Source organism: Adiantum capillus-veneris, chromosome 8 (genome assembly GCF_014529385.1).
Source record: "Adiantum capillus-veneris isolate H3 chromosome 8, ASM1452938v2, whole genome shotgun sequence".
In the NCBI taxonomy this organism is placed as follows: Eukaryota; Viridiplantae; Streptophyta; class Polypodiopsida; order Polypodiales; family Pteridaceae; genus Adiantum; species Adiantum capillus-veneris.
Genome location: NC_140938.1, coordinates 145,376,429 through 145,389,664, shown reverse-complemented (window position 1 = coordinate 145,389,664; position 13,236 = coordinate 145,376,429). Strand labels below are relative to the sequence as shown.

The 13,236-nt window shown below is 38.6% G+C and overlaps 1 pseudogene; it reads left to right on the top strand.

The window, feature by feature from the left end:
• Positions 1–875: 875 nt before the first annotated feature.
• Positions 876–3,134, top strand: LOC147453119 (7-deoxyloganetin glucosyltransferase-like; annotated as a pseudogene).
• The last annotated feature ends 10,102 nt before the right edge of the window (positions 3,135–13,236 follow it).

Genomic DNA, 13,236 nt, shown 5'->3' with positions numbered 1-13,236 from the left:
GAGTCGGAGTAGTAGAGCCGAGGACGCTTGGATATTATTTAGCATAAAAAGAAAGTTCATGAATTTCATGCTGATTTAAATCCATGTTAATAGCAGATGAACAACAGATATTGTCATGCTCATATTAGAAAGAATGCTCGACAGAGATATGAAGCATAAACCAATCATATGCCTCAAGAAACAATCACCTATATTACTTGCAAGTAGAATGCATGGCGTTATGCAGAACTTGAATATACATGAGCAATTCATCTTGACACTTAGCCTATACTTGAGAGATGTTCAAAAATGAATTTCTTTTAGTAGTGCTCTATGTATGTCCTGCTTTTGAAAGCCCAACAAAACTATTTACTTAACCAAAATTTCATATATTATCTTCAATTAATGTTTCTTCTTCCGTCCCGTCTTCTAGAAGACGGGTTTACATACTAGTATAAACAAGGTCTTCTAAAGTAGACGAGGGCACTACCCATAGTGGAGAGAGAGAGAGAGAGAGAGAGAGAGAGAGAGAGAGAGCACCCACGACAGTTGAGAACACCTTTTGCTATGGGATGCTGAACGAAAACAGTGCAGAAACCGCAACTCTCAATCTTGACGCCCACAAGCCCCAACCGAAATAGCACCGAGCGAAAACAGTACAGAAACCGCAATTCTCAATCTTGACGCCCACAAGCCCCAACTAAAATAGCAAGTTGTCCACCTTAAGAAAAAACCCTCCATGACAAATCGTCATTGGCCAAAGCTCCTATGGCCATGGGGACAAATTTCCTCCCCTTAGACACTGCCTTAACGGCAGTGCCAATAAAGGAGGGCTCGTGGGCAGAGCGATCATTTAGGCTAGGGGCAAGTGGTCGAGATTCATTAAGAGCAAAAACTGTAGTAGCGAGCTAATAACTATAGGCCGGAAGGGGGTTCTGAAATGGCGAGCAAGCAGCATCATGGAATGGCGGTGCCGTTGCCGGCACAGGGTCACATCAATCCCATGATGCGCTTTTGCAGGATGCTGGCCAAGGAGGGCGTCATCGTCACGTTCGTGAACGTGGATCTGTGCACTATAGACTTGAAGAGCTGAAGCAGCAGCAAGAGGACGCAAATGGTGGCGTAGAGCAGCAGCCAGCAGATGACGGCGCAGATCAGGGAGGCATGAGCTATAAGGAGAATAGTAAGATCAGGAGCGCCCACGTGCCCGTGGAAGGGCTGGACCTGAGCCGCGGCTTTGGTCTGTCGTCCGAGGACTTCTTCGAGGCGCAGAAGAGCATCGCTCCGCACCTGGAGCGCCTGCTCCTGCAGCTCAACCGCTCTGGCCCGCCCGTAACGTGCATCATCTCCGACATCTGCATGACCGCCCCCACCCAACCTTTGGCTGACTCTTTCAATCTTCCCAGAATTGCGCTCTACCCTTCTAGCCAAAGCATGCTCCTGCTCTCCCACTACTTCATGGAAGGTCTGCAAAGGTACATTCTTATGAGATTTTAACAGATCTGAAGTCTTTGGCGTCTCTGAAGGTACATGCTTATGAGATTTGAACAGATTTGTAAACATCTTTTTCTGCTTTATTTTGTTTCCTAAAACAAAACAATTTTTTTGATACAGATCAACGTGAAAACATCAAATTGTGAACCTATTTACAAACTAAGAAACAAAGAGTTTTTTTCTTCTAAAAACAATTCTCACAAGTCGATCCACAAGTATAAAAAAACTATCTCTCTCTCTCTCTCTCTCTCTCTCTCTCTCACACACACACACACACACACACACAATGTATGTACCATGCTCGAAGTGGGTATGTTGAAAGAGACTGAACTCTCTTAGTTTTTAAGAGGGGGCCATGGCTTGAGGACCATGCCCACTTTGCCATTGTCTTGTGTGGTCATTTGTGACTATTCACTAAAACTTTTCCAATTGAAAAAGAAAAGTTTCAGTTAATAAGGTCCATAAACTGAGATAATTTGACAAGGTCAAGGGTCATGGTGGCATTCTAAAGCAAAACAAAGTGAGGACCTACAGTGGCATTCTGATACATAAAAATGAAAAGCAAATCATCTGAGGATCTTAAATGAAAGCACCCGTTCAACAATTAAGAAACAAAGAGGATTTGAAGGCTTCGCATGCAAAGGCAGTCCATAAGTATAAAAAATGCTAAAATGTTTAAATGTATATACACGAGCTCTATCTCATGGTGTTATATATGTACATATGCAGCGCTAGAAGTTGTGAATGAAACAAAAGCAACATGTGAAGCGTTTGCCACGGGCTTAGAAGGGCTCCCTTCTGTCATCCAAAACCATGATCTACCACATTTTCGGCACGTGACGGACGACACTCAATACATGTTTAAGTTCTTAACTTGTGAATTGGAACACTGCTACAAAAAGGCCCACTCCATTGTAGTCAATAGCTTCTATGACTTGGAGGGGCTTGCTTTTAAGACGATGTCAACACATGAGAATATCCCTCTGTATGGCATAGGTCCTCTTGTTGAGCCACTTGAAGAGAGCAACACTACAAGCTTTTGGAAGGAAGATAAAGCTTGCATGCTTTGGCTTGATCAACAACCTTCCAGTTCAGTTCTTTTTATCTCTTTTGGTAGTGTTGCCCTCCTTTCACATGCTCAGTTTGAAGAAATTTTATATGGGCTTCTTTCTACTACTCAACGCTTCCTTTGGGTATTCCGTCCCGGGCTTGTACAAAATAGCCCTTCTACCATTGATCATGCCGAACTTACGTCCAAGACACAAGGTAAAGGCATCTTTGTGGATTGGGCCCCTCAAGTTCAAGTACTGTCACATCCTTCAATTGGTGGATTCCTCACACATTGTGGATGGAACTCTACTGTGGAGGCGATTTCCTTGGCTGTACCCTTGCTTTGCTTGCCCTACTGCAGTGACTAGTTTTTCATTGCAAAATATGTAGTCGAGGAGTGGAAGATTGGACTAAGGTTCAAGAAGGATAATAAGCGCGGGCTTGTTATGCAAGATGAGATTGAGAGTGTGATCAAAATGCTTATGCAAGGTGAGGAAGGCAAAATCATCAGAGAAAATGCTACAAATCTTAAAAAGGCTTGCTCTAAAACCATTCTACCGGGAGGTGAACCTTCCAAGAGCATCCACACTTTATTGTTGTCTTTATCATGATCAGGTCAAATATGATCTTGTGTCAAAAGATGGTAACAAGTATGCAACAAGATAATATCCTGAGAAATGATATTTTGGCTTAAATCAATTCTTGAATTTTTCATATGCCTTGAGTATAAATTTGAGCTTGTGTTTTGTTTTTCGTAGCTTAATGTATATTGTGGTGAGTTATGGCACATCTATAACATTGACTAAATGATAAGTTTAGATTTACTACTCTCATTCTCCTTTTGATGGGAAACAAATCAAAGAAGAATTAAAAGAAAATTATGTCAAAAGCTAGAACGTTGATTAATGATGAGTTTAGGTCTATTATTCTCATTCTCCTTTTGATAAGGAACGAATCAAAGAAGAATTAAAAGTTAATTCTTTCAAAAGCTAGAACCATACATTGTTTGATTAGCAACCCATCACCGCATGACATATGGATTTGAAACCTAATAAATGGTGTGCTTCTAGTGGAGCATTAATAGGCCAGAACACTTTATCTACTAAGACAAGTCCTCCAAATGTTTCAGTGGATTCCTCTATATTAACTCAAGTATACTTGGCACACTTTTAAAGAAACTCTTCAACTTCTAGCTATACCATTTTGTTTCCATTTGTAGGGTTTTAAGGCAAATAAGGAAAAATATAAGCAAATAGAAAAGGATCTAGTTATGGCTGGTAGTTAGAGATAGATATGTGACTATGGAGCAAGATAGTTGGAGAGAGAGATTAACCAATAATATAAGGGAGAGAGAGATAGATTTGGTTAGAGCAAGAGATAAAGTTAGAGATATAGTCTGGATTAAAGATGAGAAAAAAAAAAACAAGAAACCACAAAATCTCAAAGTAAAACACATCTTACTTGACAAACCCTTCGGGAGTTACTGGACAAACCCTTCTTCTCTTACCATTTTGATGGAGAGAGAAGAAGACGGAAGACTTCAAGCCTTAATTTATGCACAAAGCTCAATTCCTAATTTGATTAGAGTTGATCTTCCAAGGATTTCTTACAACATTGGCTAGTCTTCCTCAAGGAGCAAGTGTAGACTTAGGCTTATGTTTATGGCTAAGTACAATTAGACATTAATCCTCGCACTCTGTAATGAATGGTTTTCAAGCAAGAAGAGGTCCCCTTTTACACAAGAAAGAGAGAAGCAAGTGTAAATAGGAACCGATAAAGTTTGAAATGGGCTGCCGTCCATGATGTGGACAAAGTCGGGTCCACCATTTTGAGCATATCTCCTCAATCGTGGGCCCCGAGGGATTCATTATTGGTAATGGGTGGATGTCACTTCCGTGCATAAAAATTAGAGAAATCCCCCTATGTATGGTATCTTACATGCTAACCTACCCCCCTACATACGGACAAGATACGGACGTTCTCGCAATGAGCCATCCCCCCTCATACGGATTTCATACAGAATGTAATGACTCGCTATTTTATGTATGCTAGTAACATAAAATTTCAAAAACACATGTTTTTTCACAAAAACATGTTGGAAGTGCAAATGAACAGAAGTGTTACAGATTATAGTGTGTTTTCATTTGCAATAGATGTTAAGAGAACAAACATGAAAGGCAACACATAGCCTCTCCATAGCCAAGAACCAAATCACCAAGAGCACTAGCAACCATATGCTGACAAGGAAATTCATCTTGCACAACCTCAAGATGCAAAGGCTTTGTGCTCTACTGGTGATTTCATCGAAGCCGTGCACACGCCCATTTTATGGAGAAAAGAAGATCTAGGCCCATACCAAAGTTTCAAAAAATAAAAGGTTATATGGACTACCAACAAAAATTATAAAACCTCTGCTAGTTCCTAAGCTTTCGTTGAAAAACATTGATGAAACTTACCACTCCTTAGTGTAAGTTGTAACAAATACTTAAAATTCGATCCTAAAACAAGAAGGATAAAAAGTGAGCCCTTCTATTTTATGATTAGCCCGACTCAACAAGGGACTATCTTGATGTAGTGGAACATGTCACCAAATGCATTTCATGCACCAATGAGAATCTCTATCCTCATCTCCATATTTTTGTGTTGATTGTTGTCAATTTTGACACCTCCCACCTCTCGTTCATTCTCTAGATATCTTCAAGACAATGCTTGAAATTTTTCAAGCATGTAAGTTATGGCTCAAGGCCACTGGAACCTTAGAAGCTCCAATTTAAGAAATGGAAAAGTGAAGGGTCACATTAGCATTTTAAAACCCAAAGAAAAATGGAAAGGACCCATGAAACTCTTAGATAGCATTCCCAGCTTTTAACAAAGAAAATTTAAGCACATCACAAGGAAAATGTATGACTCTCCCTTCCTCATCACTAAGACTTATTTTAAGAAGACAATAACCGAGTATAGTATTGCTATTGAGTTAACTTTTTCATTGCAATCAAGTAGCTCCCATTCACGCTTAACGTCATTTAGTAGATTGCCCTTCATCATTGACACCATTGAGTCATTGGTTTGTTCAGTCTCCAATCACTAGTTCTCATGTGATTAAAACTCTATGTCACGTATGACTTCATAAATTCTTACCTTCTTTTAGTTGAGATGGAGATTATTTGAGCCACTAGAGCATGAAATTTTCCTTTGAATATTGATTAGAACATATCTCTTTAATCAGGCACTCCTACTTATCGATTTCAATAATATTATTACAAAATAATAATAATAATAAGGGGACAAGAGCTCTAGCTTTTTTCAAGCCAAATTATGATGTAATGCGATAGACATAACTTCATTTATTTGCGAGCATTTCACCCATTGAAGAAGGAAATGCTAGCTCTCTCCATTGACAATGTCACATAGTGGTATTTGAATTTTCCCATGAGAAATGCATGCTTCAGTTGTTATTATGACAAATGCATCGATTATCTTTCGAAAAACCGCTTGCAAGAGGCACTGTTGATAGTGAGAAATGAATGCTTCAATTGTTATTATGACAAATGCATAGATTATCTTTCGAAAAACCGCTTGCAAGAGGCAGTGTTGATAGTGATTTATGAGCATAAAAGAGAGTGACCATAATCATCACTGAAGATACTTACTTGGAGGACTAGGAATGCCTTACTTCTCAGTTTTCTCATCTTTTTGATGAGAGCCTTCCTCTTTTTGTGCTCAAATTGGACCCCACTAGCCCATGTAATTACCACGACAAGCTCTATCTTACTGAATGTTTGTGTCACCCAAGCAATGTAGCATGACTATTTTGCTACATAATAACAAGATTAGAGTTATCCTTTGTAACGAAGCTAGCTACGTTTGTATTTCTCTCAAAAGATTCTACAAAATACCAGACATGGGAAGCTAAAAACAAATCTAATTGTATTTTTCAAGAGAAATCATAGAAAGAAGGATTTAAGACAAGAACCAGATCTTAATGTATGACAAACTTGCTAAGAAGTACAACAAAGATGGACTCTCTTACAAGTCAATAAGCCCATCCATCACATGAGCACAAAAGCAACTATCACAAGTGGGACGCATATTAGGCCTTTCAACAATAAGAAGAATTCACTGTGAAATTGTTGCACTGATCTCTTGAGTATAATGTGAGAAGTTAAAGGGCCCTCTAAGAGGTAAACCAAAGTGAGGGTAAAGATATATCTTTCGATGAGGAAGAAACTATGCAAGCAAATAGACTCGCTCGGAGGACCCATGATACATCGACCTCATCACAAAGTCGTATCAAGGACCCAAACCCATTGCTTCAATTACCATAGCCAAGCGGACATTGTTGTGAAAGTGTTCCTGATCCCAAAGTGTCACCCTTGTTATGTCTCAGAACGTCCACAATTTGGTTTGAGCTACTGAAGTTCCCAAGCGAGGGAAGAGCAGGTGCTCATACCGCTTCACAAAATACCTCCTGACTAATTTACTTGTTTGTTGCATATGAGGTATGCCACAAATAAGATCATCTCTTTCCGCTGATCCATAAAGTAAGGTAATGAGCAAAGAGACAACGAAAACGGTAAAAAAGACAATCCTAAGAAGTTCTTGACAAGGAGATGGGAAGAAAAGAGAAAGAGAAAGGTAAGAATATCATAAGAGATGAGGATTGTGCCTTATAAAGATGGCCAGCTAGAGAAGAACGAGTTAGCATTACCTAGAAGTTAAAGGTGTAGCTTGTGGTGGGTAATTTATCACCTTTCTTTATTGTTTCGAGTTGAGAACAACTCTTTCTTTATGTTGGGAAGTTTGTAAGGGCCTTCTCCTAGCCTTTGCGCAAGGCCAACACATCTAAGCCACTGAATTAAAAGATGAAAAATAAAAAGAAAATAATAGAAAGAAAGAAAATGTTCGAAAAAAAGCTGGGCTCAATTTAAGTACCAAAGTATACTCACAGACACTTTCGGCTTATGCCATGGGAACATGGACACTACAAATGCATAGGAAATTATCTTTTCATTTTGAGAAAAATTAGCATAAAGGAAAAGATAAGATAAGGGAAATTGAAAAAGATAAAGATAAAGGAGAAAAGGAGAAGATAAGGATAAGGTAAGTAAATAACTTGTTGAGAAAGTTTTGATAGGTAAAGTAAGTTATTAAGATAAGCTATATAAGAAAGATAAGTTATCAAAATAAGTGAAAGCACTTTGAAGAACTATGCATAAAAAGAGGGCTTCTCTTCTCATTTTTTTACTTTCCTCCTTCATTTTCTCAAGGTGTAAACTTGAGCAATCCATAGCCAAACCTCCTTTACACACACACACACACACACACACACATCTCTTCAAGGGAAGCCATGCCCAAAACCCTAATCAAGTTTGTCACAGATTGATCTTCTTCTTCACACTACACTCTCCCCCTCCTCTCTCCTAATTCTCAAGATTTCCATAGCTTGAATCCCCTTTGCCTCTTACCATTCTCTCATTCCAAGTAGCCAAATTGGTGGTCTTCAAGCGCAGTGAAGAGACGAACACATCCAAAGCAAGGAGAAGACTAGATCATACATACATTAAGGTAATGTTTTCTTGTTCTTTTCATGCTCTTGCACTTGCTTGGAAATGATTTACTTTCTTAATTACATAAACTTATTCTTAAACCCTCATTTCTCCATAAGCAAGCTTTTTGCTTAAGAAGAAGAAATAGCTACTTAATTTTGTCATTTCCCTCTCATTATGGTTCATTACTAATCATAACTAATCATGTTGCTAAAGCCTAATCCAGATGTTATTTCAAGTTCTGTTGTTTCAAGTTCTCTAGATCACCAGACTAATATTGCATAGAGAGAGTAGAAATCACTCTCTTTAACCATAGGTAACTGGAGATCATACTTATATTTCAAGTTTCATTCTCTAGATTACCAAAGTAATATGGCATAGAGAGAGTAGAAAGCACTCTCTTTAACCATAGGTAACTAGAGATCATATTTTTATTTCAAGTTCTGTTCTCTAAATTACCAAACTAATATGGCATAGAGAGAGTAGAAAGCACTCTCTTTAACCATAGGTAACTGGAGATCATACTTAAATTTCAAGTTTTGTTCTCTAGACTACCATACTAATATGTCATAGAGAGAGTATAAAGCACTCTCTCTTTAACCATAGGTGACAAGAGATCATACTAAAATATCATGCATATTAGATAATGATTAATATCTGTGTGTATCCTTAAACCCAGCTAGAAATATCTTTTTCCAATTTTAAGATGCTCGTGATAATTGCCACATAATCACGGGCAATTAAGTATTGAAAATTTTGAAACTAACTTTTCTATTCAAAGTGACATTATAATGTACTCTAAAAAAGAATTCTCTTATATAAGGTTCACAAGTTTTCTTTAAATTTAAGAAATAGGATTTTTCTTCTTTCAAAGAGAAAAAGAGCATGTATGTAATATTTGTTTAGTGATACCAATAAAGTTAATACTAATTCTCTCAAGAAGAGTTAAGTTTTGAAGGGTAGCCGTATGTTAATCGAAGGAGTTTTTCCTTGGAAGTGGAAATTTCCTTCCAATTAAGGTTATCCCTCTCCTTCTTATCAATTGGAAAGTCCCGAAACCATAAGCCTCTTCTAGCTACATAATTAATCCTCTCCACCGTAGCAAAGGTATGCCTAAATCCCTTCTTAAAGAAGAATTGTTAATCATTCATACACTATTACACAAGCATTTTTCAGTACACTAGCTTGTCTACTCTTAGGAATGTCGCATTTTCACTCTTATACTACCATGCATGGAAGGGTTTCACTCTTGCATAGGCACTCAAAGAAAGTTTCTTGATTATTTGTCTCAAGATTGCAAGTTGGTGCATTCCAAATTTTTGTGTTTACCACGCACAGATCATACCAAACCAAAACCCATTGTACAAAGCATAGAGATTGTTCATTTCAAGTTTGTTTACTTTCAAGTTTGTTTGCAAATTTGAAGGGGGGGAGTAAGGGGCTAGCTTCACGGATACCGTGATTGTGTTGCTTGAACATAAAACTTTCATCGCTTCCATGGAGATGCTTGAATTATCATCGCTCGACATGATTGGAATACTATTTTCTAGTATCATAGTACTACCTTGGGAAGGTGTATTTACCAAACGGTTTGGTGGGAGGGTGGATTTTAAAGGGTAAATTTGTTGGCCGAAAATTTGAATCCAATTTTACGTTGTCCATTAATTTAAGATTTGGGGAAAAGGATCCCGATCTACAGAGTGGGAATCAAAGTTGTGAATGAGGGATTCGTGTACTTAGTAAATACACTCATCTTAGGGGAACGTACTAACGGTTGTGCTCGGTCATAGCCAGGGAGAAAGTTAGTGGCCTTGAACCAAGGATGAACTAGAGGACTCCCACCAGTTGATCCTGGAAGGTTGAGTTCACATTTAGTCTGATGACTTCGAATGGAAATTTCAAAGCAATACGGAAAGATATTTTGAGGTTAAGGGTTTCATAAGAGAAAATTGAGTGCTATCACCCCCTTGAGTTGGAATCGAAGAGCGGGAGAAGTCCTATCTTGGTGTTGGTCTCAAGTGAGAGGGATGTTGGAGATCACGCTGTATCCATTTGGAGATGGTATACCCGGTGGTCCCTAGCATGGCCCTCACAAACCTCTTCATCATCTTTATCTTGTAATAGCATATCATCCTCGAGCAAGCATTCATCAATAGTAGTTTCAAGCTCATCCCTAATCTGCTTCCAAACCTCCGCATAGTTAGGCACATTAACATAATCCTCATCATCTTCAGACATGCTTGGATCCCATTGTTCTCAGGATAACTACAACTTTAAAATTGCTCCAACTACGCATATATTGCTATTGAAGCTCCTAAACTTGCTCAATGAAATCTGGGATCACAAACCTGTCAAACTTTGCAATCCATTTCTCTTTTGGCACCCCATGTAACTCCAGCTCCTCTGCATAGCAATCTAAGTAACTTACTGGATCACAATCATAAAAAATGCTTCGCTGATAAAAAATTGAGTGTTTAGCATTTTTGAGATCCAATTGCAGCAATATTTTTTGCTTCTACTCTTCTAGTTCTTTAGATTTCCTTTGCCTCATTGTTGTTGCTGACTACCAAAAACCTCCTAAACCATTATCTATGTAGTAGCTTCGGATCCTTCATGTCTAAAATTTTCCCTAGATTCCTCCTCAAACTCTTCGTTAGCCTCGAGAATGGGAGATTGCTGATTCCAGTCACTAGCATTCAAGGAAGCATAGACATTGGCTTGTTCATCTAGCTCATCCTTCACTGCGATAAAGTTTACTGTTGCTGATCTAGGTGGATTGACAGTCGGCCTTTCAGAATGAAAAAACGTGGTAGGGGGTTTTCTTGCTTGGGTTGGATTTCTTCCTCTTGCTCCAAGGTTTTTGAATTGTGCCCCTTGATTGGGTGGATTCTGAAGGTTAACAAGAGGTTTGAATTACTAGGGTCATTTCCTTTAGGAAACTGAGCCTTCTTATTGGGGTTGGACATCTGGCTTTGGTATAAATGGTACTTTGGTTGCTTGACAGGGTGGAATGGGGCAGGAATGAAATTTTCATTTTCTATTGGTTGTAGTGCCTCTCTAAAAAAGGCTCTTATGCTTTGACTTGGCACGGATTAGAGCGTCTGCAAGTGAGGCAGGTCGAAGGGACTCTACTTCGCGAGCCAAATCTTCTCCAAGCCCAAGGATGAAGCGACTTAGCTTTTTTTCTTCTGTCATGAGAGAAGCATATCATGAAATCATGAAAGTCGGATAAGCTCCTCATAGTAAGCTTCAACAGACCTATTGTGTGGCTTGCAAGAAAGGAACGCATTCATCTTAGTGGTGGAGTAGTCTAGGGGAAGATATCTTTCCTTGAGATGATGCTTTAACTCATCCCAGCTTTGGGTCACCTCTGCTACCTGGCAAGAGTTGCGCTTCCACCCTGTTTTTGACGGTCCTTCTAACTTAGCTCTCCCCATTATACCTTGAGCAACTGCATTGTAGCCAACAAGAGCAAAGTAGTTATCCATCTGAATTATCCATTCCTCTAGTTGAGTAGGTGCGTCATCGCCCGTCCCACCTAAAAATGAACGTGGTTGCACAGATTTGAGTAGGGCCTTCAAATCCTTGTCATGCCCAAAATCTTCTACAAGTGCTATAGCAAGGGACATCTGATTTGGTACATGGACAACTTGAGGTGCTGGTGATGTTTGTGTATCAGGAAGCACCAAATTTGAAGTGTTGGCTACAGGCGAGTCCCAACTGTGGCAAACAAACTACTTTCTCTTTGTGATAGATTCACAAATACTCAAGGGTAGATTTATAAAAACTCAGCCATTTCAAAAGGTGGATTCTCTTTATCTAATCCAAAATCTACATTTGGGAATTAATTAAAAATCAAGGAAAGCTCTTCTTTAACGTTTTTTTTATAAGTTCTCCCATTTCATGCTTTTCAGAGGAATGTCTTCAAAGTCTCTAGTGTTCATAGTAATGCAAAATATAAGATTATAGAGCTAGATTAGAAAAATGACTTGGAAGCCCAAATTACAATGCCAATTTGTTTTCAACAAGGGTCCAACAACAATACTTGGGACTTACTCTCACTTTTTTATTTTTTTATTCTTTTCTATCATCATTTCTAGAAAAATATTGTCCAAATCATAGTCATGGGGCCCAAGGCAATATTCAAGTTATATTGTACCGGGTCTCTTATCTTTGCAGATTTTCAATTCTCTCTTTGGTAGGAAAGATGAGGTAGACAAATATCTTTATCATGTCCTCTTTCTTCTTATTTCTTTTCTATAGTTCCTATCTCCATTTATTCTTGCACAAACTGAAAAAGTTTCTCTTTTTAATATTCCCATGTCATTTTTGTCAATACCTCACTATCTTCCTACAAAAGTTCATGCTGAAAAATCTTTGTCCAGCTGATGAGGACAATTGCGGAATAGCCCATTTAGGTTCCTAGCCTTTCCAAGGTTCCTTTTTACCAAACAATTAGAATAGTTCCTTCATTAAATCACATCCTCCTCCCTTATCATGATCCCTTCATGGATCCATTTTCCTTACTCTTTTTTCCGTCGGCATCAGGTCTACCCGGACTACACCGATCCCAGATGTATCTGCAAGTCCAGATTACTCGGCTGGGGCTCACTCCCATTCAATCCCATTTCTAGGGTAGTGAATGAATCGGAGCTCAAAACATAGACCAACAGTTATCAGTCCTAGCCAAAAAGGACCATCCCTCGTTGTATCCCACAAGTAAACACTTGCATTGGCATTTTCCAAGCATGTAAGACAAAGTTCACACTTAAATCTTCTATGTTATGCTAGGGTTATCTACATCAAATCTTTTTGGTAAAGTTTAAATCCTAGTTTAAATTTAATTTTTAATCAAGAAAGACCTTGAGAAATACAACGAGTCTCTTGGGAGTTTAAGGTTTTGTCTCGAGGTAAGTTTCAAGTTAACCTTGACTTTGACGAATCCCATTTTGGTCCCTTTGAATCATTTGCCATCCATGAGACATCTCCATGGTAGCTATGGGAGTTTTATGTTCAAGCAATACAATCACAATATCCGTGAAGCTCCCATTCAAATTTGCAAACAAATTGGAAAGTAGAAAAACTTGAAACGAACAATGCATACGCTTTCTACAATGGGTTTTGCTTCGGTATGATCTATGCGTGGTAAACACAAAACTTAGGAATA